Source organism: Notolabrus celidotus, chromosome 13 (genome assembly GCF_009762535.1).
Source record: "Notolabrus celidotus isolate fNotCel1 chromosome 13, fNotCel1.pri, whole genome shotgun sequence".
Lineage (NCBI taxonomy): Eukaryota > Metazoa > Chordata > Actinopteri > Labriformes > Labridae > Notolabrus > Notolabrus celidotus.
In genome coordinates this window covers 35,139,952-35,167,063 of record NC_048284.1, presented here as the reverse complement: position 1 = coordinate 35,167,063, position 27,112 = coordinate 35,139,952, and the positions used below count along the sequence as shown (strand labels likewise).

Genomic DNA, 27,112 nt, shown 5'->3' with positions numbered 1-27,112 from the left:
AGCACAGGTCTCTGTTTGGGAACCAGAGAAATCCCCTCACTCTCTTCAAAGCCAGACTCCATAAAAAGAAGAACTTATGACATGACCTCCATACGATCCGTTCAAAAATAAAGCAAACGCAGGAGTGTGCAGTTCCTCAAATGTCCACTAGAGGCGGTCTCCAAAAGCACCAGAATCCTTGAGAATCCCTTGGTTCAAAAACAGTTTTTATCTAAATAGTTCATATGAGGGATGTCAACACTGAATCGATTATGGATTAATTGATTGTTAAGAACTTACTCCAACACATTCTTTTGTTTTGATTTTCTATCACGTGGATCAAACATCATGTGGTCTCATATTTGGTTCAGCTATCAGGGAGGTGTTTGAAGTTTAGAGCATGTTTCATGTGAATCAGCTGACTGAAGGTGTTGCTCACAGTGGAGACGCTCAGCTGGGGGCTGCGGCTGAGTGACGGGTCTCCACGAGCGCTTTTTTCTCTGCAGCCGGACTGATTCTGACCTGGTTGTGCTCCCGGCTGACACCTGACCACGTTCACATGCTTATTTTCCTCAATAAGAACGAGTAGACAGAAAACTGGACACTGTGTCTGAAATATGTTTCAGATGTTCAGTTCCCTTGTTGAAGTCTGAGCCTTCACTTTTTATGACTGTGTGTCTGCAGAGATTATGAGCCTGCTCCACACGTTGATACTCAGCGTGTTTAACATTTTGAACACCTCAATACGATCTGTAGATATTTAATTCTGTCAGTTATAAACACTGTGTCATGAGGGAAAATTAGATTCAGGGGGAAATGCGCATTTGGCTTTGTTTTTGACATGGAAAAAGTTTATGTTTTTTTTTAAATTATCGATAATTGATCGTTAAAATCACGGAAAATACTTGAAATTTACATTCCTAAATGTATTTATTTGTAAGACATTTGTATGAAATTTTGAGTCAGAAACAATGGTTGGAAGACCCCTGATCTCAAAGTGTGCGTCTCTACCAATATTTCTCCACATGTTCCTGAAGAATCCGATCCAGCCAAGCTGCAAGCAAGAATGTTTCTATTTCACTCAGTAACATAAATACAGCTCAAGACTAGAGACTCCAAAACATCTTGAAATACTTTCCAAATATCTAGAACTGTTTTTCCCTCAGCAAAAGTAAATGCTGAGATTTTAAAAATGACAGGGGACACACCACAGCCAGGCCTCAGATTACCCTTGGGGGGGTTCTGTACTCTCAGAGGAATGAACGCCATCTTATTGTCTCTGCAAAAACAAGGATAACTGTTTTATCATCACAGACACAACAGGCAATAAATCCTCCGCTCTGAACACAAAATGCTGCTGTGGCCTTCAGCTCTGTGCTCAGTCAGAATACATATTTCTCTCCCTCCCCTGTGTTCCCTCTGTCTTCTGGCTCAGTCACCTCATCTGACTGCAGTGAGGAGCAGTTAATGTATTCACTGCTGACACACTGTGAGGACAGTGTGTAGGACAACCGAGGAGGAGTGCAGGCTTCCCTTTCTCAACAACAACCTCAACACATGAAGAGGATCATGGAGGGGAAAGCACTCTTCTTTTAACTTCACTGACTCAACCTGTGAATGAAAGCAAAAACACACACGCGGTTTGACTGTTTAAACAGAACCTTCGTGATCACTCATCCTCAACCTCTAAAGGTGCATTTCAACCAAGAGTCTTTTAGCCCCCAGAACTACTTTCCCCTGAACTAAAAGGTTCCTGTGCCCCCATTGTTGTCTGCGTTTGGACCACTGGCTGAAGTCCCGGGTAGATTGTTCAAATCAGGCCAGTGACGTATGGAGAAAAAAAAAGTAAATGCACTACACCACCAGACCAGTAGAGGGCAGTAAAACAAAGAGGAATGCCATTCATCACAGATGACACCATAGAAGCAGACGGACAGGCAGGTATGATTATGAGCAACACAACAGTTAGCCTGTTAGCATGAAGAGACTAAGCGTGCCGGATACGGCCCTGGTGGTGAGGCTTTCAGCAGTGTGACTGCCCCCTGGTGGCTGGCTGCTGGCATTATAATGTATAATATACTGTATTATATAATTATCTTGCTATATTATATTTTGTTAAATTACATTACTATTCTAAGTACAACTCATGGTCATATTACATGCAAATATTCTTCTATTTATTGCTTAATTTGTCATTACCAACCATAATCACACCATGTCAACCTGTCACTACTGAAACATTTTTTTTTAATACTGCCTGTAATTACTGCTATTTAATTTAAATTCCATTTGTAACATTGTATATATCTAAATTGTATTCTAGCTCTATTTATCTATTTTATTTTACTTATTTTTATTTTTTTTAATTATTATTATTTTTTTTTTTTATGTTATTTTGTTTTATTTTTTGTTTTATTTTTTATTTTTATTTTGTACTTATTTTTTTTAATCTTATTTTATACTTATTGTACTTAATTTGTACTTATTGAAACTTCTTTCTTGATTGTACTTATGTCTGGGTTGCTGTAACAACTGAATTTCCCCCCCGGGGGATCAATAAAGTAATATCTTATCTTATCTTATAGGTCAAAAAATCCGTCTCCCCCATTCATTTGAATGGGGCTACAGTCAAACTTTAAAAAATAAATACACGTGGTACGAATGTTTCTCACATCCGTATGCTGTGGTGATATGTAGTTAGTATTTGACTGTTTTGTGTTCAAGGCCTCTTTTTTCTGAAAAGTTTATTTTTCATTAGTTATAAGAGTTTAAAAAACGGGGTTTTACTTCCTGTTTCCTTTAATTCACAGCCACCGTAGAACGAAACTTCAAAGTACACACAGCGTCTTGTGACGTCACGCTGTAGGGCGGAGCTTGTTACAGTGGCTTCACAGGCTCTGGCTGCACAATGGCTGCACCCAGGAGAGGGATTCTTTGGCTTCAGAACTGTACAACGGGAAGAGGCGGAGCAACGCTGTCCATTTTTATTTACAGTCTATTGAAGAGACTCAGCTGGTCTGTTTTAGATGGTGCTATATTTCATCACAGATGGATTCACTGAATCAACACGTGAAAGGAGATAAGCGCGAGTAGCAAAGACGTTTCAACACGGCTTTAAAATCCTTTTGAACTCAAAAAGCCGTGATCGCAGAGATCGGCCGGTGTTTTGGTTTAAACAGCGACCCTGTTAACTGGAGACTTTCAGCCGGATGTTCTTCTCACTCTATAAGTAACGTAAAAAGCAGTGGTTGAGCAAGTTTAAGTAACTGTTCATTGACCTTTGGGCCGTGTTGACATTTGATGCAGATTTTTGGAGAGGGGTCCAGCTCCAGACCTCCAACCTCAGCCGGCTTAACGGCTCCTCCAACGTGAACCAGAAGCTCCCCTCCATCGTAGGACCGCAGTGACGTAAATCTAATCCTCCTTTGAGGTCTCAGCCGTCTGATAGGCTCCTCCACCTCCAGCTCCTCCTCTATGGTCAGACAGAAGTCACATGATAAATGCGCCCGCCTAACGTTAAACAACGTGTTGAATGTTAGATATCGTAGCATAAGACAATTAGCTTTGGACTGTTGGAGTCACTTTAATCACCATCAGATAAAAAACAACAGAATAACTGTTAAATATTTCTCATGAAATGGACTTCAATGAACATATTTGACCTTCATGTGTTGTATATAATATGAAGTGAATCATATTGCTGTGAATCTTTAACCCTTGTATTGATCCGACCTCCATCCCCGTGTTATGGTTCAAACATCAATGAATGTAAACACAGAGGTTGTGAGAGGACTGCAAATCAAACAATCGTGTCTCTCTGGAGGAAATGAAAATGCTTGAGATCATTACACCAAACGGAGGTGCCCACCAATTTATGTTGTGTTATTGATGACGTGCATTTTATACTTTTTCAATGTAACACTAATAAAGAATCAGGTTAACCAAGGTAATCAAACCGAGAGGGGTCCAGCTGCAGACCTCCACTCTCAACCGGCTTAATCCTGACGTCACTTCCTTCTGACGGTGGAGGTGATCTCAGAGTGGAGCCTGCAGGAGAGTCGGCTGAGAGTGGAGGTCTGTAGCTGGACTGTCTTGGATTTTTGTGTGGGGAAACTGCATTTCTAACGCTTCAGAGCGTTGCCCCCGCTCAGGATCTGGTCTTTGTTGATGCCTTTGCAGCCACTGATACCTCTTTTAGAGCAACGTGAACCAGGTTGTATTTCCAGGCTGGTGCTCATGCTGGTTCAGAGCTGGATGAACTCGTGAACCAACACGGCACCCGTTTGTTTTTCCACCATGACCGGTTTTTCCAGCAGCTCTAGCGTGAACTTTCGCTCACAACAACAAAGATGGAGGACAACGGCAGCTTGTCTCCTCGGCCGACCACTGCTTTGTCTTTGAATCCATTAGTCTCTTTTATTTGTTCACTGCAGGACGATGGAGGAAACATGTTTGGTTTGTGTTTTTGATCACAGCAACCCCGCCCCTGGCCCCTGACGTAAGCGGTTCGAGGTTCTAGACCAGCAAAGAGTTGGAGCCACTCTGGAACCGTTTTTCCCGGCCAGTTCACTCACAGTCGAAACAAGAAAAAGCGGTTCTTAATTGAGTGCCGGCTCCGAACTGGCCCTGAAACTGCCTCGGTCAGAAAGGGGTATCAGTTACCTAAAAAGCAGTGGCTGAACAAGTTTAGGTAACTGTTCGTTGACCTTTGGGTCCTGTGGACACTTGATGCAGATTTTTGTGTGGAGAAACCCCCTTGCTAACGCTTCAGAGCATTGCCCCTGCTCAGGATCTGGTCTTTGTTGAGGCCTTCGCAGCCTCTGAGAGAGCCAGCCAATTAGAAGAGCAGCATCATTGTGACTGACAAACCACGACCACTCTCTTTCATCATGATTACAGACCGGTCCTTCATGGGGCACGCTGGTGCAGACAGAGGCTGAAACGCTCGCCGACACAATCAGAGGCTGACACGGGGGGATGTTTGACGGGGAGCAATCCCACCGTCACAGGATGACAGGTCCATGTGAAAGACCAACTGTGGCTTCTCTGTGTTGTTAAATCAGGATTTTTAATGTGTATTCTTGTGTTTAATATGTTTTCATTAATATTTAATGTATTACCTAAACACGTACTGTCTCAAGTTGATCAGGGAAAAGGTTTTTGTCTTCCAGGTTTTTCATGTAAACTTTGAAATACTGTTTTTGGTGATTCAGCAGAAGTGCAGGGAAATATTTCACACTTTGTTTACCAACACATTTTACATACAAGTAGACATGTGAATGAAAACACAGCCTTGGTGCTGACAGCAGCATTAAGGATGAGTGCAAAATAACCTCTGTGCTCCTTGTAATCAACTTTGTGTGACCTGTGTCAACAACCTGGCTGCACACCAAGCAGGCAGAGTGAAATGTTGGGCTCACAGATGAAGCGGCGCTGCAGCGGCACACGCCACAATGACTCTGTCAGCAGGCGATGTAATCCTGTGTGACAAGGCGCTGAGCAGGCAGGAGGCCAGGCAGCAACAGCGGCGGTGCTGCGCTCGGTGCAAGACTGCAGAGCATCTCTAATTGTGTGTGCTTGCAGCAGACGGCAGCGCCGACAGAGACCACAAACAGCTCTGCAGCCCGACTCGCTGCACAACCCGTGACTGGTACAGAGAGACTGAAGCGGCTTTCAGAGAGGAAACAAATGTATTGATCCCTCTGAGCCGGATGGAGAGCTGTTCCTGTGCAGTTAAACGTTAATCTCTGCAGCATGGATAAACTGTAGCTCATATAGCTTTGGCTTAGCATCACAGCTGCTCACATGAAGCTGGATGTGTGATGGATTTTTGGTCCTCATTAGGAGGAGCATAAATGATGACTGTAAAAGACACACACACACACACACACACACGCGCGCGCGCACACACACGCGCGCACACACACACACCACCCACAGCAGTGTGTCGGCACAGCTGTCACCCATGCAGAGGTCAGCAATGATGGTGTTTCCTGCCCCCACAGGTACATCTGAATACACAGCCCTTAAAGCAAGAACACACCTGACAGGAAGACCCATGTCAACATTTAACCCTCAACCTTTCCACACTTCAGGTGTCATGAAGTAATTAGCACATTGTGCTTCACACACACACACACACTCATCCCTGATTCTTTGAAAGATTCATGGTGTGATGCAGCTTCTTGGTTTGACTTTAAAAAAGGTTGAGCGGATCAGTAGGTATGAAACCATCAGGAGCAACACATGGACAAGAAAATGATAACAAGGTGTGTATTTATTTCTATTAGAGCCAATAGTGGCCGATGCGTCAGGGCCATTGTTACAGGCTGAGCTTGGATATCACAGTTATATTGGTACATAGATAGAGACTGATGAAATCAGCCATCTCAGACCTCTGCAAGAAAGAAACTCCAGGTACTGCAATTTTCACATTTTCACATTGGCTTCATGTTTCAACACCAGAGGTCGCTTCCTGGTAGAGCTGGGCGATATTGAAAATGATGTTATCACAATAAAATATTTCTTATCAGTCGATACTGATAATTATCACGATAAATATTAAATCATTATTTCATTTAAATGTAAAGTCAGATTTTTGCTCCTGAGTGAAAGTTGAAGACAGTTTGTTAGTTTGTATCTGGATTTAGTTTTCTAATGAACTTCTTGAATCCATCATTTCTGACTGTGTTAACAGGAAGCAGGTCTTTAATGGAAGATGAGATTTTTGTGAAGTTTTAGTTTGTAGATTCTGATTTTTATCAGGTTGAGGTTATTTCCATAATTTGATTTAAATTTACAACAAAGATATATCAAACTGTATTCTGTGTATCAGTTTATAGAGTATTGTGTTGAGTTGTGCTCTCTCCTTTAAGATTACTAAGGGTTACAGACAGAGTGATGTTGTTTCCCACAGTGCATTGAATGCATCATGGTTATTCAGTGTTCAGTTGTCCTACGGTCATGGTGGACATTAAACGTGTTCACAGCAGAAGTAGTCTCTGTGCTCTTCCTTTACCCACATCCTGAAAGTAGATTCAATGAAGTGGATGAAGTTAATAGTTAACACAGAGTCGACTCTGTGTCAGACTAATGACTCTGCTTTGAGCTGCTAGGTTTTGAGTTTTCTTCAGCGTTGCTGTCACTCCTTTCAGCTGTGTTTCAACCAAGCGGCAACCTCCGGTCTAAAAATACGAGTCCAATGCGGAAGCGCTGAAAACTGCAGTTCATCGAGGATCCGCTTGAGGCTGGCTCCAGAAGTACCAGAAACCACATACACACCCATTCAAAGAAGACGATCTTACATGTTTACAGTCTGGTTCAAAAGACGAGTGGAGTCTGGATAGATCATTTCTCGATCGGCACACACCGTACGGGGGGGGGGAATTTTTTCTAACGCAGTAATTTCAAAGATATTGAGATTAGGAGTATTCCAATGAGAGGCACAGCTGACTTGATTGACAGGCGGGAACACTGTAGCTGTTGGCTAGGAGGCTCAAAGCCCGCCTCCTTATGTCATAATTGCAGCGGCAGGATGGCTGCCGCCGACGATTGGCCTCAAAACAGCTCTTCAGAAACAGATGGGTGACGTCACGGATACTACGTCCATATTTATACAGTCTATGGTTTACATAACCCCCGCCTATGTCTCACCCTGCGACAGGATTGGCTGTTCAATGCATTCATCTTCTTCTGTCTAATGCTGGGTGGCAACTAGCGTTTAAGGCTCACTGGCGCCCCCTCCCTTTCCAGTGGTTGGGAGGTGTAATTGCAGGCTTATTTATACCAAATTTTTATATATTTATATTGAGAAAAAATATATTGTGATAATTATCGGTCTTGAATTATCACCCAGCACTACTTCCTGGTCTGAAAACCAAGGCCTTCATATTGCTTCATAACCCAAATACTGTTCACTTGTGAGCAGATCTAGCAAAGAAGAAAACCTGAAGAGGGGCAAACACGATTCTCAAAATGTACTTAAGAAGTACAAATTTAAACAGTAAGTCCTTTTTTGAAATAATTTGCACTTAGGTTTCATTTCCTGACTCATTAAGCTATGAAATGTTGCTCCTGTCAGGCTTCAAATTTAAACCCAGGATCAGGTGTGTCAGCATGATGTTGCTCCACAGCGAGCCGGCAGGTCAGTTTCATCATCATTTAAACCAAGCCAACTTTGTTTTTGAAAGTTCCCCATGAAGATCATCTCTCCTTTCTCAAAGATTATCTATCAGAGTAAGTGATTTAACAGTGGAGCTTTTTAATCATGAATCATCTCAGTGATCAGATCTCAGGAGTCAGGTTAAACGCCATCCGCTTCAGTCCAGAGATGGCAGTGACAGCTCTCAGCGTCTGCAGGCTCATCACTGACTGCTCTCATTGAACTGAAGCCTCTTTCATCTCTTTATTTCCCCCTTCCTTTCCTACTTTTCTTGCAGCCCTCTCTGCTGATTAATTATTCCTCCATTGCAGAAAAAGCCGCCACCTGCTTGCCGTAGGGTCTATTTCCCCGAGCTGTTTACTTCAGTCTCCCTCTCTTCATCCCAGAAGTCTGCAGGAATCAGTGCAATACAGGCTCCTAATGCTGCAACCAAAACCAAGCGTCTTTCAGTCAAATGAACCATGCAGAGACATATTTATACCACAACATATTAATAACTCCCCTTGGGTTGGCTAATTTTCAGTCTCCTCCTGTGATTCATATCAGACATCGCACCTCCTCCCATATTTCAGCCACTTTCAAAATAAAATCAATGAAGCCTCTGGGAAAATCCAATTCCAGAGTAGGACATGACCAGTAGTAGAGTGGATCAATAATTAGTTAAAGGCTATTCATATAACAGGGGACGGACCAAATTCATCAAACCTTTAATTGGAGCCAAAGACTTCAAGCATCTGAACATGAACAGAGCGTGACTAAAGGAGTGCATGAGATGAACACTGATGAACTCTAACTGCAGTAAGGTGCACTTCAGGTAGAAAAGGGAAAGAGGGATAAAGAGGGTGGTGGTGGAAGGGGATTGTGCCAGAGGCACGCCCGAGTCCACGTGCCGTTCTGGGTGAATAATTCATGTGATGGATGTGCAGAGCTGGAGGTATGTCATGGCGTTCGGGGGGCAGGCGTCAAGGGAGATGCTACATTTATATTTGACGAGGGAGGGAGAGAGGGAGGGTATGGGGTTCATTAGAGGCAGGAAAGGAGGATGGGGAGCTGGGCAGTTGCTGAAGGAGGTGGAGGGCACACTGATGTATGAACCCCTCAGGGAAGGTTTCTTCATCCCTTTGGTCATGTACGGGCTGAAGCCAAGCCCAGGGGATCCCGTCTCCCTGAATGAAAACAACTCAGACTCCAGCAGAGCAGAGACAGGGTGGGGATGGGGGACGGGTGGACGGCTGAGTGGGACGTACATCTGGAACATATATCCTTCACAAGGACAAGTTTAAGATACTGAAGATGCTAGATTTAGAGCTTAATGAAGACCATGCAGAAGATGTATCCCCTTTATACGTTTCATGAGCATTGCTTCTTGAATGTATACAGTAGGGGCTGAATAATAGAGCAAGATGTCCTGCAGAAGTTCACCTCATCTATTAGGGGTGTGCGGTAAACCGGTATCATCACCGTCACCGGTATATGTTGCCAAGAAATGGATTTTGCAATACCGTAGTTACCGCGGTAAAGCGTTGTTTTCACATAATTTGGGCCAAGTAGTTGTATGAGGGAGATTTACTTCAAAGTAAACGCGCATACACTTTTAAGGCCGGTGACACCGGTGACACCGAGTCACTGACGCCGCTAACTCAAGGAAGTAAACATTTACCGGCGTGCAGAAATCGAAACAGCGAGCCAAAACACAGCTGATCTGTGGTCCGTCCAGCCGCACCACCGAGCCATATATCAGCCCATATAATGACTGGACTCTGAGCAGCACATGCCTCCTAACACTTAGGCTGTTTCCGAAACGGCCTGCTACATACTACTAACTAATGTAGCAGGCAGTAGGTATTGCCTACTACATACTGCATTTGAATTTAGTATGTAGTATGAGTGTTCTGTCCGATCTGTCATGCAGCATGCTGAGCCAGACTTTGCTTGATTTCCGGTTTCGGAAAGCGGAAGTAAACAACGGCGAAGCCGATAAATAAAAAGCTTATTTAGCATCCATTTATGATTTAAAAAGTTAGGAAATGGTTTATATGTAATTTGATAACTTTCACAGCACCCAAAAACGGATTTCCTCCCGTCAAAAAATGAGGAAAAAGAAAAAGCAGAACGAGCGCTATGCATTATGGGAAACAATACGTGAGGCAGACTGGTCCGATGCACACTGAGATATTTTCCCGTATCAGTAGACATCCGGGGAGTTTTGGCATACTGCAGATTTTGCTCTTGTTCACATACTACTTACTACATACTGAATTTTGGACAAATCAGTACGTACTGCTAGTATAGTAGGCGATTTCGGAAACAGCCATATTTTCCCCGACGAGCACACAGGTGAAATAATTGCTCCGAACCTGGCTCTGATTCATTCATTCCTCAGCCTCTCTTTTTCCTTCTCAACCAATTCTTCTTAACCAATCCGTTACAATACAGAGCTGAACAGTTCCCAAGTGACTTCCCTGTGTCACCATTGTTCCTCATCTGTTAGCCATGGTTACCTGCAAGGAAACACGTGCAGCCATCATTGCATTGCACAAAAAGGGCCTAACAGGGAAGTTTATAGCAGCGAGTAAGATTACACCTCAGTCAACCGTCTATCCAATTATCAAGAACTTCAAGGAGAGAGGTTCAATTGTTGCCAAACAGGCTCCAGGGCGCCCAAGAAAGTCCAGCAAGCGCCAGGACCGTCTCCTGAAGGTGTTACAGCTGCGGGATCGGGCCACCACCAGTGCAGAGCTTGCTCAGGAATGGCAGCAGGCAGGTGTGAGTGCATCTGCACGCACAGTGAGGCGAAGACTTTTTGGAGGATGGCCTGGTGTCAAGGAGGGCAGCAAAGAAGCCACTTCTCTCCAGTAAAAACATCAGGGACAGACTGATATTCTGCAGAAGGTACAGGGACTGGACTGCTGAGGACTGGGGTAAAGTCATTTTCTCTGATGAATCCCCTTTCCGATTGTTTGGGGCATCTGGAGGAAGGCTTGTTCGGAGAAGACGAGGTGAGCGCTACCATCAGTCCTGTCTCTTGCCAACAGTGAAGCATCCGGAGACCATTCATGTGTGGGGTTGCTTTTCGGTCAAGGGAGTGGGCTCTCTCACAATCTTGCCTAAAAACACAGCCATGAATAAAGAATGGTACCAGAACGTCCTCCGAGAGCAACTTCTCCCAACCATCCAAGGGCAGTTTGGTGATGAAGAATGCCTTTTCCAGCATGATGGAACATCTTGCCATAAAGCAAAAGTCAGAACAAAATGGCTCGGGGAACAAAACATTAAGATTTTGGGCCCTTGGCCAGGAAACTCCCCAGATCTTAATCCCATTGAGAACTTGTGGTCAATCCTCAAGAGGCGGGTGGACAATCAAAAACCCACAAATTCTGACAAACTCCAAGCATTGATTATGCAAGAATGGACTGCCATCAGTCAGGATTTGGTCCAGAAGTTGATTGACAGCATGCCAGGGAGAATTGCAGAGGTCTTGAAAAAGAAGGGTCAACACTGCAAATATTGACTTATTGCATGAATTCTGTGTAATTCTCAATAAAAGCTTTTGATACTTCTGAAATGCTTCTAATTGTATTTCATTATACCATAGAAACATCTGACAAAAACACCTAAAAACCCTGAAGCAGCAGACTTTGTGAAAATGTAATATTTGTGTCATTCTCAAAACTTTTGGCCATGACTGTACTTATTCCCAGAGATACAGAGACCACGGCTGGATCTGATGCTTGAATATGAATATGCTCCAAGGTAAAGTTGCATTGTCTTCCTGAAGAGCCATTCAGTTTCAATTAAAAGGAGACAACTTCAAAATAAAAGACAAACCCTGATTGGTTTCACGCAGACGTCTGACCCCTCCATGACAGTCCCATGTTTGTCTGAAATGCAGTAACTCTTTGTTGAAGCACTTTGACAAACGGCCCTCTTTACCTGCTCACCTCAGCAGCTAAACAACCCCACCTGCTGTTCCTCACCCCGCTGTAGACAACACATCATGAAACAATGAGAAGCACAACACACAGGCAGAGTGAGAGGTGGCGTAATGATGAGATGACAACGATCAAGGGGGAAGACATGGACTAGAGGAGGAAGAGGAGGGAGAGAAAGACGATGATGCTGAAGTGACAGAGAGAGTCTGCAGGGGGTGGAAATGATAGAAGAAGAAGGGTATGGGAGGCGTGACTTGAGAAAGAGAACAGACTAATGATGAGCTCCGGGTGTCACACGCCTCTCTGCCAGGGGAAGGCCTTGTCTTTACATTCCCAGCATGCTGTCCTCACAGTGTCATGCAACGCCCCAGAGAGGGAGGAAGACGATGCCAGTCAAGGTTAGACACTCACATGAGAAAAAACACAGACAGCTGGAGGGATGTACTAATGAAAGCATCAAACGCACCCTCAACGCTCACAGTTCTCTCCACGTCACTTCCTTCTTACTCCATCTTATGCAAGGACACTATAAGTAGGAACCAGGCATGCTGAAGACAACAACTGTAAGCCTCTGGATTAATCAGACCAAGCATCATTATAACAACTAGCATTTCTTCAAACTTAGTGTTTGACTGATCTTTGCCTCCTGCTGCCTCACCAATCATCACATCTACAGCTCTCCTTAGAGGCAGCTCACCTATCACGCTGAAGAGGCCCAGGAGAGACTGATCATCCATCCAACTATCCATCTGTTGGGGGCTGGATCCAGGTTAAAGCACGCTAAGGAGGGCATTTCTCATGTCCCACACCTTGTTAATGTTTTCCTGTGAATCCTGAAGGGTCACTTCAGGTCTATTTTGACCAAGAGTTCTGGGGTATTTTAGCCCCCAGAACTACTTTACCCTGAACTAAAAGGTTCCTGTGCCCCCATTGTTGTCTGCGTCCGACCGCAGGCTGAAGTCCCGGATTTTAGATGGTGCTATATTTCATCACAGATGGATTCACTGAATCAACACGTGAGAGGAGATAAGCGCGAGTAGCAAAGACGTTTCAACACGGCTTTAAAATCCTTTTGAACTCAAAAAGCCGTGGCAGAGATCGACCGGTGTTTTGGTTTAAACGGCGACCCTGTTAACTGGAGACTTTCAGCCGGATGCATCCCTCATAAACGTCTTTAGACGATCATTAAATATCTGATGAGGATATTTTGAAATCTTAATAAAAACTAAACTAGTTTGCATTCCCAGGAACTCCCTCTGTGTTTCAACAGCTGTGTAAACTCCACAAACACTGACACGTTCAGCTGAAGGTCTCCAGTTTACAGGGTCACTTTTAAAACCGGAACACCGGGAGAGACTACTGTACAAGCTGCTAAATCAAGAGAATCACAGCTTCTTCTTTTGAAAAGTACACACACATACAAAAAAGATAGAACAAATCAAAACTAATGAAAGAAAGAGAAATCAAGTGAATCACAGATGTGTGTGATGTTATTGTGGACGGAGGGAGGGATAAAAACACTGCAGCTAATCTACCAATCAGACACGTTCAGCATTGCAGGCCCCGCCCCCCGAAAGTCCCGGGACCTTTGAAAAGCACTACCCCCCTAGCAAGGGCTTTTTAGGGGGGAGATTATCTACCCCTGAACTAAATTTAGACCCTGGGTCCACCGGTCGAAACACACGTAGTTCAGGGATAAAGTTCCTCCTTTGGTGGGATATATTAATCCTGCAGTTTGTTCTGGGTCCACCCCGAGGACTCCTGACTCTCAGCTGCAGCGTTTGCAACAGACGATGTATCCAAGGAAAGAAGTCCATTCACAATAATCAGCTGCTTGTGTCTCCTCCTTTTGGTAACAATCATACTCTGGGGTTGGAGCGTAGACTAACTGGTGCGTGAAGAATTCTGCACTGCCCTCCTCAGCACAACGGTCTTGTACAAATAAGCCAAAGAGGACCTGCAGCACCTCCTTAGAAAAGGGGAACCTGGGCCCCATCTTGGAGTCAGACCAGGAAGGGGGCTGGGACTCCAGAGTTTGCTAGTGTGCATCTGGTGGACAGACCTTTATTCAGGGCGCGCATCAGGGCACTTCCCCAAAGAACTACGTGAAGCTGCTGCTCTATGGGCTCACCAATGAGACAACGGCACCAACGGAAGTCTGGTGCTTTGTCACCTGAGCGGCAGACAAGGGCAGGAACCTCAGTGTGCTTAGCTCTGAAATGACAGACCTGGATGGCAGTGATGACGAGGGGTGAGGGAAAGAAAATAGGGATGTGCATTTTGCATCATACTGATGCTACATACTAATATAGATAATGTATTCCTTGGTTTAAAGGGTAAAGTCTCCTACACCAATGTGACTCAGACCCTCTGGAGGCAGCTCTTGTTTAGCGTCTCTGACTTCACGCTGGGGTCAGCAAGGTCACCTGGCACACCACAGAGGAAACGCCGCCGCCGACACAACAACACTGCTGCAGCAGCTGTGAACTCTCCCTCCTTCCCTCCCTCCCTCCCTCCCAGGCCTGCCACAGCGATGACACAGAGAGGCCTCCCTTTTCCAGGGATCCAGTCCCATCTGTGGTGAGCAAAAGGAAAGTACACACAGCTGACCAGAGACACTTCCCAGGAAACAGCCAGCTGGAATGGAAAAGGAAAACTTAGGCATGCCTATTTTTAGTTGGCCTCAAAACTCACAACTGCTCAGTTAGGATGAGGAAAAGAGTAAAGATGGGAAGTGAGTGAGGGTGGAACAGTAAGAGATTTAAAGGAGAAAACATTCTCTCAGTTAAGACAGTCTTCATTAAAGCGCTGCGACTGACGTCCTCCAAGGTCACCATGAAAGAGTAAAGCTCTCTGTTTTGGCCTTAGGTAAGCATTCCTGTGATTCAAAGGCCAGCAAGGTTTCAGCGTATTTCAAAGAGGCAGGGTGGAGTAGAGTCTATGAAGCGGAGGATCTGGACTAGATTATCTTGTTTTCACAGCTCTTTTCTACAGCATGTGTCCCGGCGGGGGTCTGCCTGAGGATGCTCCAACCCCCTTTATTAAAAACCATGCACTCTATCCTGCTTATAAGTGTCTCAGTGTGAGCTCCTCAGAGCGTGCAGGTCGCCTAGACGAGAGGCAGTAGAGTGAAAGGAGTTTTAACATGCTGCTGTGCATGCTTGGTTTGGGTCTGCAGCAGCTCTCTCCTGTTGGGATTACGAGCCGTCAAAACCGGAAACAACCCTTCCTCTTGCCGCCTGGCCCGTCTGTGGTTCTGCAGGGGGAAGCAGAGAGGCCACATGGTTGTCTGCATCTCTTCCTGCTGGCTGAGCGCAGATCACAACAACACAAGCCTCCAGAAATCCAGCTTACACGATCCTCTCTTCTTTCACTGACTCTGCAGAGAGGGGCCTCTGTCCTCGCTGCTCCTGTCAGTCAAATCCAGCTGGGTGGGGCAGCACTGACACCATTGTGTCAGGGCAGCTCAGTGTCAGCAGCAACAACAACAGTGCTGGTGGGAGTTGAGGGAGAGTGACACCTTACTTTATTATCTACCAAGGTGGAGAAAGAGAAGGCATACAGAGTCCCAGCCCTGCGCCTCCACAAAACCAGACTACCACAGCAGTCCTGGCTCAGCCTACAAAGAGTGCATCATCCTTACACTGCAGGAGATGATCCGTCCGTCAAAGCAAAATACAATGAGGACAAACCTGATCTGTTACATGTTCAGTGTTTGAAAGGAGACCAAGTTAACACACTTCTAGGGGGTCATTCATTATGTTCCCTCTGCATCACTTTCCTCTGACACAGCACACACACGGGGAGATCTCACAGCTGTTCTCAAACAGATGATGTCACACTGCTGTGTACCAGACTGGAAGTTGTACAAACATTGAGTCAGAACATCTTCAGAGTTTCCTCAGGAGATGTACGGATGGCTGTCTAACATGAGTCTGGTTCTGCTCGAGGTTTCTGCCTGTTAAAGGGGACATATCACGCTTTTTTCATCAATATATATTGGTCTAAGAGGTCCCCAAAACATGTCTTTAAAGTTTATGCTCAAAAAAACACTTTGAAATCAGATTTTGGTCTGCCTGAAAAGTCCTCTTCTTCATTCCTCATCAGAACACTCTGTTTTCTCTCTGACCACGCCCCCTCAGGAAGTGGATGTGCCCTCGGCTCTCCAGCACGTTGATCTAATGTTTACATGTTGGCTGAATATACACATATACTGATCCAGAATCTGATCCTGACGGAGAGGCGCCTGTAGCAGGACCTTTCTGAAGGATTGGTCACAGATTTAGTGTTTCTTGTTGTTTTATTTGTCAGTATGTTGACGTGTGTCTTGGTACACAGCTACGAACATGTAGCTATGTGGCTATGCTAACTAGCGCGAGCAGTTATCCATGATAAATAATAATCATCCACTAGATCTTCAAATCTGCAGACGTGGGGAGTAAAACCGACCTCTACCAGAAAGGCAGCAGGACCTTTTATGAAGGATTGGTCACAGATTTAGTGTTTCTTGTTGTTTTATTTGTCAGTATGTCGACGTGTGTCTTGGTACACAGCTACAGCTACAGCTACAGCTATGAACATATAGCTATGTGGCTATGCTAACTAGCGCTAGCACTTATCCATGATAAATAAAAATCATCCACTATATCTTCAAATCTGCAGACGTGGGGAGTAAAACCGACCTTTGTGTTTATTAAGACAGCCTACAACTAGCATGCCTCCCTCCTAAGCTCCTTGTTAGCACACATGTGTGCAGGTAATGAAAAACGGGGGAGGGATTCAGTAATATTTTATACAGTCTATGGGCTGAACAAGCTCCGAGCTCTGACTCCATGACAGACCGGATATTGTTGTTACGTAACAAAAACACTGAAGTCTGAAACGGCTGGTTTCACACACATTTACAGAAAGGTGGAGAAATCAGAACAGGGGCAGAATGGATTTTTTTCATTCTCGGGGGGTTTGTAGACATGCCAGGGACACATATTTCAGGTAGAGAACCATTAAAAAGTCCATTTTGCATGATATGTCACCTTTAATGGTCGCTCAGTGTGCTGTGACATGTAATGTGAGAGCATTTCAGTGGTCAGAAGGCGAGAATAATCATAATTATTACAATTATTTAGGCTTAGTAGTAAGGCAAGATAAGATAACCCTTCAATTATAATGAAAATAATGGATTAGCATGCTACATTTGTTATTAGATGACTGGATTAATCGCCTTGGTAATCAATAGAATACTCGATTACCAAAACAATTGGTGACTTTAGCCCGGATAAAGATTGATGTATTGATCTTCTGACATTGTAACATTAGTCACTAACTTAGTTTGCACCTTTAACAAAAGGCACAAACTGTCTATGTGCTCTAGTGTCTTCTCTCCTTTACTTCCTGACATTATGTGTCTTCTCCTGAGACGCCAAACCAAATGAGCTCCAAAGCAGACAGAGTGACCAAAGACCTGTGGATCAGGTCTAAGAGGTGTCATCAGGTTGGCATGTTGTGACCAAGCGGCAACCTCCTTTTTTCTAACGCGACGGTTCAAAAGATATTAAGATTAAGGGTTTTTGCCCAAATAAGGACATGACTGACTTGATTGGCTGGTAGGAACACATAGCAGTTGGCTAGGAGGCTCAAACCCCGCCTCTTTACCTCACACTAAGTTAGGTTGAGATCAGCATTTCAAATATGGCCCCCACTGACGATCGGCCTCAAAACAGCGCTCAGGATGGGTGACGTCACGGATACTGCGTCCATTATTTATACAGTCTATGGTTGTGATCAGTTATATACCTTATCTACTTCTACACAGACAGAGATACCTCTTTTCGACCAATGCACACCCATTTGTTTTTCCGCCCGCTTGAGCCCGTGGAAGAGGCACGTCATGGCGTCAGATTTACCTGACCGGTTGTGATCTGACCAGCAGCGCTAGCGCAAACTTTCCCTCAGAACAACAACGATGGCAGTCAACGGCAGCTTGTCTCCTCGGCCGACCACTGCTTTGTCTTTGAATCCATTAGTCTCTTTGATTTGGTCACTGCAGGACGATGGAGGAAACACGTTTGGTTTGTGTTTTTGATCACGGCAACACCGTCCCTGGCCCCTGACGTAAGCGGTTCGCAGTTCTAGACCAGCAAAGAGTTGGAGCTGCTCTGGAACCGGTTTTCCCGTCCGGGAGCCGGTTCACTCACAATCGAATCACGAAAAAAACAGTTCTCATTGAGCGCCGGCTCCAAACCGGCCCTGAAACTGCCTCGGTCAAAAAGAAGTGAGAGAGCAACCAAACTAGAACTCCTGAAGAGTGTTCATGCTGTCACATTGACCAGGGATCACTGGATGTCAGTGAGTACTCAGAGTAGTGCTGTGCGATATTACGATATAAATCGTAGTGCAATATAAAAACGTCCACCGTACGATAGAACCCTCTGTCGTTTATATCGTTATTTTGATGTGTAGGGTATTGGTCTAGCTCTGTTGCTTCACTGACATTGTATGAACGATGATGAATGCAGGTTAATGTAAGCTGCAGCACCGCTACTACTTTGCGGTAGCATTTTTACGTCACACACAACTACAAGTTTACGGCACTGATAGAGCATGGATGTAACAACATGGCAGAAGCGGAGAGCTTAGCGGAAAACAAAGTGGAAACAGAACCGAAAGAGGAGTTGGTGCCGAAAAGAGGGAACCGCAATTCCATGGTTTGGCTTTGGTTTGGTTTTAAAAAGTCGGACACCGACCAGAAAACGGTAATCTGCAAAACATGTCGCCAACACGTCGTTACGACCGACTCGAACACATTCCACCGTCAGCTGTCCCCACAGCTGCTGCAGATGAATCAGAGCTCCCTGCAGTCAAGAAGGCAAAAAAGAGTTTGTCCAGCTACTTCACCCACAGACCAAGGCATCTCCAAGCCAAGTAGGGCATCCATTGAACTGGAGCTCAACATGTACCTGCAGGCAGCTGACCTGGATGCAGAGAAAGATCCTCTTGTATGGTGGAGGCAGCATGAGGTCAACTTCCCATTAGTGGCAAAGCTTGCCAAAAAATACCTATGTGTCCCCGCAACTAGTTCTCCATCTTTTATTTATTAGTTTATTTGACAGGGGCCATGCAAAACAAAAACTGTCAAGCCAGAGTTAGCTATAAGCTAATTTTCATCTGTGGTCCCTGGGCAGGAAGATGTTAACAAATGTACAATACAAACGATAAGAAAACATACTAGCATTTAAAACAATACATAGACTACTCAACACAGTCCATCACTAATAACAACACATTTAAAATTACATTTCATTGTCTCTGATTTGATGCATTCAGATGATCCCATGATTGTTTTTCCTTGAGCCATAATTTCAGTGTACTTTTAAAAACACTGAGGCTTGTACAGTCTCTAATGTGAGTCGGGATTGAGTTCCATTTTCCTGCTGCTCTGACTGAAAATGCAGACTGTCCAAATGCAGTCTTCCTACGTTTAGCTGAACAGTCTCCTCTTGCTGATGCCCTGGTCTCCCTAAGATTGTTCCTGCAGAGTAACACACATTGTTTAAGTGGTGGTGGGGCCTGATCATTAATTAATTTATACATCAGACACATATCTGCATAACAAAGAAAACTGTCAAAGGTCATTAAGTTGAATTTCTTAATGATTTTACAGTGGTGGTACTTCCTTGGTTTTTTATCCAGAGTTTTCAGTGATTGTTTGTAGAGGGTGTATAATGGTTTTAGAGTGGTTGCTCCAGCCTGAGACCAGCTCGTGACACAATAAGATAGATGAGAAAAAATCATTGAGTGCATGTAGAGTTTAGCAGCGGCTAAAGGTATCTGATGCCTGACATGTCTGAAGTTCATAAGGCTGGCTCTTACATTTCTGCAGACATTTTTTACATGTTTCTTAAAATTTAGGTTGGAGTCAATCGTTACGCCCAGAAACTTGAAATGTTGAACAATCTGTATTACCTCTCTGTTTACAGTCATATCAGGTTGAGGTGTATTGTATCTGAGCGGGTCTTCAGTGCTAGTGGGAACATAGTTACATGCAAGAGATCATGTCTCAAGCCTGAAAGAGTTGACCAGCTTGTCTTCCTATATCTCAACCTGTGAAACGTGAAACAAAATGTAAAAAAAAGCAACAAGTTATTTTAAGAGGTTTCATTTCATGTCAGAACAAGCCTGACGAACTTGTGTTCATAAAACTCAACCTCTGAAACAGTTCATTTATTGCACTTTTCTATGCACTTTTGTTACGTGCACATACGTGTTAATGCACAAAATGCAATTAGCACTTGTTAAATGTTGGCATACTTGAATGGTACTTCAAGCACTTTATGTTATTGTTATTGTATTTATTTTAATTCTTTGCACTTAAGTGCATTCCTTTAAAACTGGTTGTACTACCAGATATTTTGAATGGTACTTGTCCACTGGATATTTGTGTTTTATTTGAATTTGTCTTTTATACATTTTATTATGTTTTTATACATAAAATATGTGTTTTATAAATAAATTGAAAAATATGAGAGAAAACTGCCATTCATGTCATGTAATTTTAAGGAAAAATACTATAACGGGATATATATCGTTATCAGGATATAAAATCACCTATATCGGGATATAAAATTTTGTCCATATCACACAGCACTAACTCAGAGTTCTCTCAGAATAACTGCACATCATTCATTGTGTGCTGAGCTCTGATGACACAGATGTACTCCTCAAGCTAAGAGTTCAAACATAACTAAACGTTCTCTAAAATCACTCACACCACCTTTAAATATCCCGTCATCGTACAAAACATCTGTTTGAGACTAATCAAAGACTTCACAGCCCTTCAGTCATTCGGGTCAAACTGTGCAGGCTCTCTACTCGCCCTGTAAAGTTTAGAATAATCTTTATATGGCCAGGTAATAAGAATGCTTTCAGAGGCTCTATGTGCTTTGAAGCAGGAGAGCTAGCAGAGAGAGCCTGTGAACCTTCATTAAACAGCCTACAAGGTTACAAAGTGACTGAGCTCTTGGATGTGAGGCCTGCAGACGTGTGCTGACAGCTGACCTTCTGTTAATAATGCAGCTGTGTCCAGGACTTGACCTGGCAGCCCCCACACTCTTTCCTTCCCCTGGGCTTCTGATGAATCAACAACCAATACAAGATGCTGCCTCTCCCCATTGAAATACTGTATATACTGTATACACACTACCAGTCCAAAGTCTGGAAACACCTTCTCATTCAAGGGTTTGTATTTATTGTAATGATTGTAAACACTGTAGATTAATACTGAAGACATCTAAACTATGAAAGAACATATATGGAATTATTGAATGTTTAAAAAAGTGTTAAACAAAGCAGAATCTGTTTGATATTTTAGATTCTGTAAAGTAGCCCCCTTTTTCCTTCATGACAGCTTTGCACACTCTTGGTATTCTCTCAGTCTGCTTCATGAAGTGGTCTCCTGGAATGGTTTCTAATGAACATGAGCCTTGTCAAGAGTTCATTTGTAGAATGACTTGCCTTCTTAAAGCTGCTGTGAGGAACTTTTGTTTTGTATCGATTCTGGCGCCCCCTTGTGGACACAGTGATGCCTCTTATCTCTTGTCCTACACATGCAAAAGTAGTGTTTTCAACAAAAACCTCATCCTGTTGTCTTTTGACAGTCAACTTTTATCAGGCACTGTGATTATTTTCCATGAAAACAGTCAAATAGACTGTTTCTGAAGCGAGATGTCCATCATCTGGTCTGACACCTACCCCCTCGGGGCGGTTTCAGGCATTAAAAATGACAACAGAGAAGGTGTCAGTGTTGCTGCTGATGGCCTTGTTTGCTATTGAAGGTCACAAAGAGGCATCAGTATCATTTTCAGTCTGTTTCTCAGCCAGTTCAAAACTCCTCACAGGGCCTTTAATGTGTTTGAGACCATCAGTTGTGTTGTTCAGAGGTAGGGTTAGTACACAATGGATAGCCCTATTTGACTACTGTTGTAATCCAGATTATGGCAAAACCAGATTATTTGATAGTTTTGATGTCTTCAGTATTAATCTACAATGTTGAAAATAATTAAAATATATAAAAACATTGAAAAAGAAGGTGTGTCCAAACTTTAGACTGGTAGTGTATCAATCTGGTCCTCAGAGGAACCATCAGTTAGTCAGCTTTCTATTTCATTCAAGTGCTTTATTCACCATGAACTACTCTCTACTGTAGCTTCACTGTGAGTTTATCATTTTCAGTAAATGCTATGAGTGCACAGATAACAGCAGGGTGACTTGAAATGTTAGATGCTTAGCTAATTAAACAAGTAGCATGTATGTGTTTCCTCTGTTCAGACGTCTCTTCTCCAGCTGAGCTGCTGATGAAGTCAGACAGTGATCAGTCTGGCTCACAGCACCACTGGGCTTTGGCTCAGAAACAAAGTGGCACATGAGCACAGAACAGAGCAGACACCTTCAGTCTCTTTTTACGCACCCTTAGAGGGATAGCTTGACATTTTCAGGCGCGTGCTTGTTGTCAGCAGCTACTTGTCACCCTGGGGAAGAACAGGATGATTCACATTTGCCCTTCAGAGTTGCTTCAAACAGTAAGAGGAGGCATTTCTTATTCTAAATCAAAAGTGAAAGGTTGGAACTTTTTTCACACTATTTTGTTGACCCATTCTAAAGTTTAGATAATCAACATGCAGTAATTGCTGAGTGAGATCTGAAATGCATGTGCCTAATATGAAGAGGATATGACCACACTTTACCTGCTAGCAGAACGTCCACACTTTACCTGCTAGCAGAGCGTCCACACTTTACCTGCTAACAGAGCGTCCACACTTTACCTGCTAGCAGAGCGTCCACACTTTACCTGCTAGCAGAGCGTTCACACTTTACCTGCTAGCAGAGCGCCCATACTTTACCTGCTAACAGAGCGTCCACACTTTACCTGCTAGCAGAGCGTCCACACTTTACCTGCTAGCAGAGCGTCCACACTTTACCTGCTAGCAGAGCGTTCACACTTTACCTGCTAGCAGAGCGTCCACACTTTACCTGCTAGCAGAGCGTCCACACTTTACCTGATAGCAGAGCGTCCACACTTTACCTGCTAGCAGAGCGCCCACACTTTACCTGCTAGCAGAGCGTTCACACTTTACCTGCTAGCAGAGCGTCCACACTTTACCTGCTAGCAGAGCGTCCTCACTTTACCTGCTAGCAGAGCGTCCGCACTTTAACTGCTAGCAGAGCGCCCACACTTTACCTGCTAGCAGAGCGTCCTCACTTTACCTGCTAACAGAGCGTCCACACTTTACCTGCTAGCAGAGCGTCCACACTTTACCTGCTAGCAGAGCGTCCACACTTTACCTGCTAGCAGAGCGCCCACACTTTACCTGCTAGCAGAGCGTCCACACTTTACCTGCTAGCAGAGTGTCCTCACTTTACCTGCTAGTAGAGCGTCCTCACTTTACCTGCTAGCAGAGCGCCCACACTTTACCTGCTAGCAGAGCGTCCACACTTTACCTGCTAGCAGAGTGTCCTCACTTTACCTGCTAGTAGAGCATCCTCACTTTACCTGCTAGCAGTGTTCACACTTTACCTGCTAGCAGAGCACCCACACTTTACCTGCTAGCAGAGCGTTCACACTTTACCTGCTAGCAGAGCGTCCACACTTTACCTGCTAGCAGAGCGTCCACACTTTACCTGCTAGCAGAGCGTTCACACTTTACCTGCTAGCAGAGCGTCCACACTTTACCTGCTAGCAGAGGGTCCTCACTTTACCTGCTAGCAGAGCGTCCTCACTTTACCTGCTAGCAGATCGTTCACACTTTACCTGCTAGCAGAGCGTCCTCACTTTACCTGCTAGCAGAGCGTCCACACTTTACCTGCTAGCAGAGCATCCTCACTTTACCTGCTAGCAGAGCATCCTCACTTTACCTGCTAGCAGAGCGTCCTCACTTTAACAGCTAGCAGAGCGTCCTCACTTTACCTGCTAACAGAGCGTCCACACTTTACCTGCTAGCAGAGCGTCCACACTTTACCTGCTAGCAGAGCGTCCACACTTTACCTGCTAGCAGAGCGTCCACACTTTACCTGCTAGCAGAGCGTCCACACTTTAGCTGTTAGCAGTGCGTTAATGGCAGCAAAAGTCGGGAGAAAGCAGCAGAGCCCTGTTTGGGGTTACTTTGAATATGACTGTGTCTCTGACATGCTATCAGAAAAGAGGCAGCACACACATTAATAAGCGTGCTCATGCTGTCACTGAGACTGACTGGAAAAGAAGAAGCTGCTCAATCAAAACTGTGAACACAGGATTGCAGCTCTGCAGGGCAAGAGGGGCAAAACACCACAAAGGCAATGCCCCAATTACAGAGAAACACACAGGAGCTGTAATAAGCGCTCACTTCTGCTTGGTGGTGCAACTTCCAGCAAATGTGCAGATACAAAGGTGAGCGTACACACTCTGTGCTATCTCATCCTCTTCATCATATGACTGCCTGCAGGATGTGGTGAAAAGCCTCAAAAACACTGTGAAGTTTCCATTCACGTCGCTGTCTGCAACACTGTGGCTCATCACTCAATCCTTCCGTTCGGAGGAGAGAAGTTGTGCTGATGAGGTGTTTTAAGCCAAGTGGACCAATCATTCTTTAAATAGACAGAGAAGGCCTCAATGCTGCTCTAACTCTCCGTATTTCATTCTCAGAGTGTCGGTGAAGCAGAGGAGCTGGAGCCAATCATCAGCAGGGCACACACAGGGCTTACTCTGGAGCACAGTGGTGTCCATACACAAGGCTACTGCAGCTTTCCACACACAGATGCATGTTTTATCAGCCTGCAGCCACATACAGTGTTCATGTCACGGGACGCAGACAGACACAGGATGGATCAGCTCTGTGCTGAAGTCACATCCTCAGCTCTGAGAGATGAGAAGATGTTGCTCAGCACAGCTTTGTTCCTTTTTATCACAGAAAGGTTTTTTTTTCATTATTTCAGACATGGGTCATAACTTTTACTGATTGAAAGTTCTAAATGAGCAACAGGTATAGAAAGTTTGGAACTCAGGTCTGTAGACCGCCTATAACTACTGCAACAGAGGCTTTGGGATAATGTGATAGTGATAAAGATTGTTCCAGAGCATGAAGCTGGCTGTATGGCTGCTCTGTGACTTTCAGGCAAACGTATGAGGTTCTTGTCGACAGTAAGTGTATTACCCTTAGAGAATCCCCGGCCCATTTGTTGAGAAACCAGAACCAGAACAGAAGCTAGACTATGGACCTCTGCAGATGGGGTCAGCTTTCCACCTCATTCAGACCACAAACACTGATGCTGGTGTGAGTGTGTGCTATGTTTAGAAGAATTTCAGACCTTTTCTTTGATCACTTTGTTTTTGTGACACCTTCATGTTCCTCCGTCTGCAGAGAACTGATCACTCAACCTCACAACTTCCCTTTACCAGAACATCTCTTTAAAGCCACAAGAAGGTATTGCAGGTCACTTTGTCTAACTGTGTTTTAAAGACATGGAGTTAGATCCAAAGGTGCATTTTGACCAAGAGTGAGAGGAGCTAGGCGCGAGTAGCAAAGACGTTTCAACACGGCTTTAAAATCCTTTTGAACTCAAAAAGCCGTGGCAGAGATCAGCTGGTGTTTTGGTTTAAACAGCGACCCTGTTAACTGGAGACTATCAGTTGGATGCATCCCTCATAAACGTCTTTAGACGATCATTAAATATCTGATGAGGATATTTTGACATCTTAATAAAAACTAAACTAGTTTGCATTCCCAGGAACTACAGGGTCACTTTTAAAACCGGAACACCGGGAGAGACGCATTCACGGTGGGCTGAGAGAAGACTACTGTTACAAGCTGCTAAATCAAGAGAATCACAGCTTCTTCTTTTGAAAAGTACACACACATACAAAAAAAATAGAACAAATCAAAACTAATGAAAGAAAGAGAAATCAAGTCAATCACAGCATTGCAGGCCCTGCCCCCAGAAAGTCCTGGGACCTTTGAAAAGTACTACCCCCCAAGCAGGGGCTTTTTATGGGGGAGATTATCTACCCCTGAACTAAATTTAGACCGTGGGTCCACCGGTCGAAATGCACATAGTTCCTCCAGTAGAAAACAGTGGCGGCTGGTGGAGTTTTCTCCAGGGGGGGCTATAACTCAAAAATAGTACATGTTTGCTTGCTTTTTGGTAAATGTCTGGGGTATCACACCAGTGTATTTACATACACGAAAACAGCAAAAGCAACATTATAATGTCATGTACTGTTCTAACTTTTGTACATAAATTTTGCTCTTCTTTCCTTGTGAGAAACAAATTTCTCAATGACTCTATGGTTAAAGTCAGCGATGCTCTTGACAAGTTTCTTCTCCATAGAGAGCATGGCCAATGCATTGAGACGATCCTGTGACATTGTGTTCCTGAGGAAGGTCTTGATTCTCTTCAGTGTTGAGAAGCACCTCTCAGATTCAGCAACATTCATTGGATTGTCTTGCTGCATCACCTGTAATAGATAAGTGACCATGGTGATGGTGTCTCGTGACTGTAGTATTCAGGCTGCCACTGGTGCAGTAGGCTAAATAGCTACCATAGATCATTGATTAATAAGATTTCTGTTTACCATGTGTATAAGCTGTGTAAGCTAATCATTGTCTCAGTACTTATTTAAAGAGGTGTAGATATTATTCATGTATCACCAATTAATGTGTGTGTAGTAATGATATTACATGCTCGCCAGCAGATGGCACTGTTACACTATGTATAATGCTTGTTAACAAATAATCTTTCAAATAATAGCATTACTATTCCTGCCAGTTTAACTTTTCTGAAAAGTTCTTTAAATCAGTAATACCTGTCTTTATCCATGATGGGTCAGATCCTGATGTTTGGAAAAGGAGGCAGGGAAAGCAGACTAACGCATTAGCATCACTGCATGTAGTTAGCCTTGTTGCTAAACCAGGTCCTGGAAAAAGACCGGGTGTATTGTCTCCCTCTGTCTTTGGACTGATGATTAATGTTGATGTTGGGCTGATCAGGTCCACGCTCTTTCACGTGGAGCTTC

At 44.1% G+C, this 27,112-nt stretch overlaps 1 protein-coding gene across 3 annotated transcripts in view; it reads right to left on the bottom strand.

Annotated features, from left to right (window-relative positions):
• LOC117824544 (tyrosine-protein kinase Fyn) overlaps positions 1-27,112 on the bottom strand; it is a 132,385-nt gene that overhangs the window by 44,869 nt on the left and 60,404 nt on the right. The window lies entirely within an intron of this gene.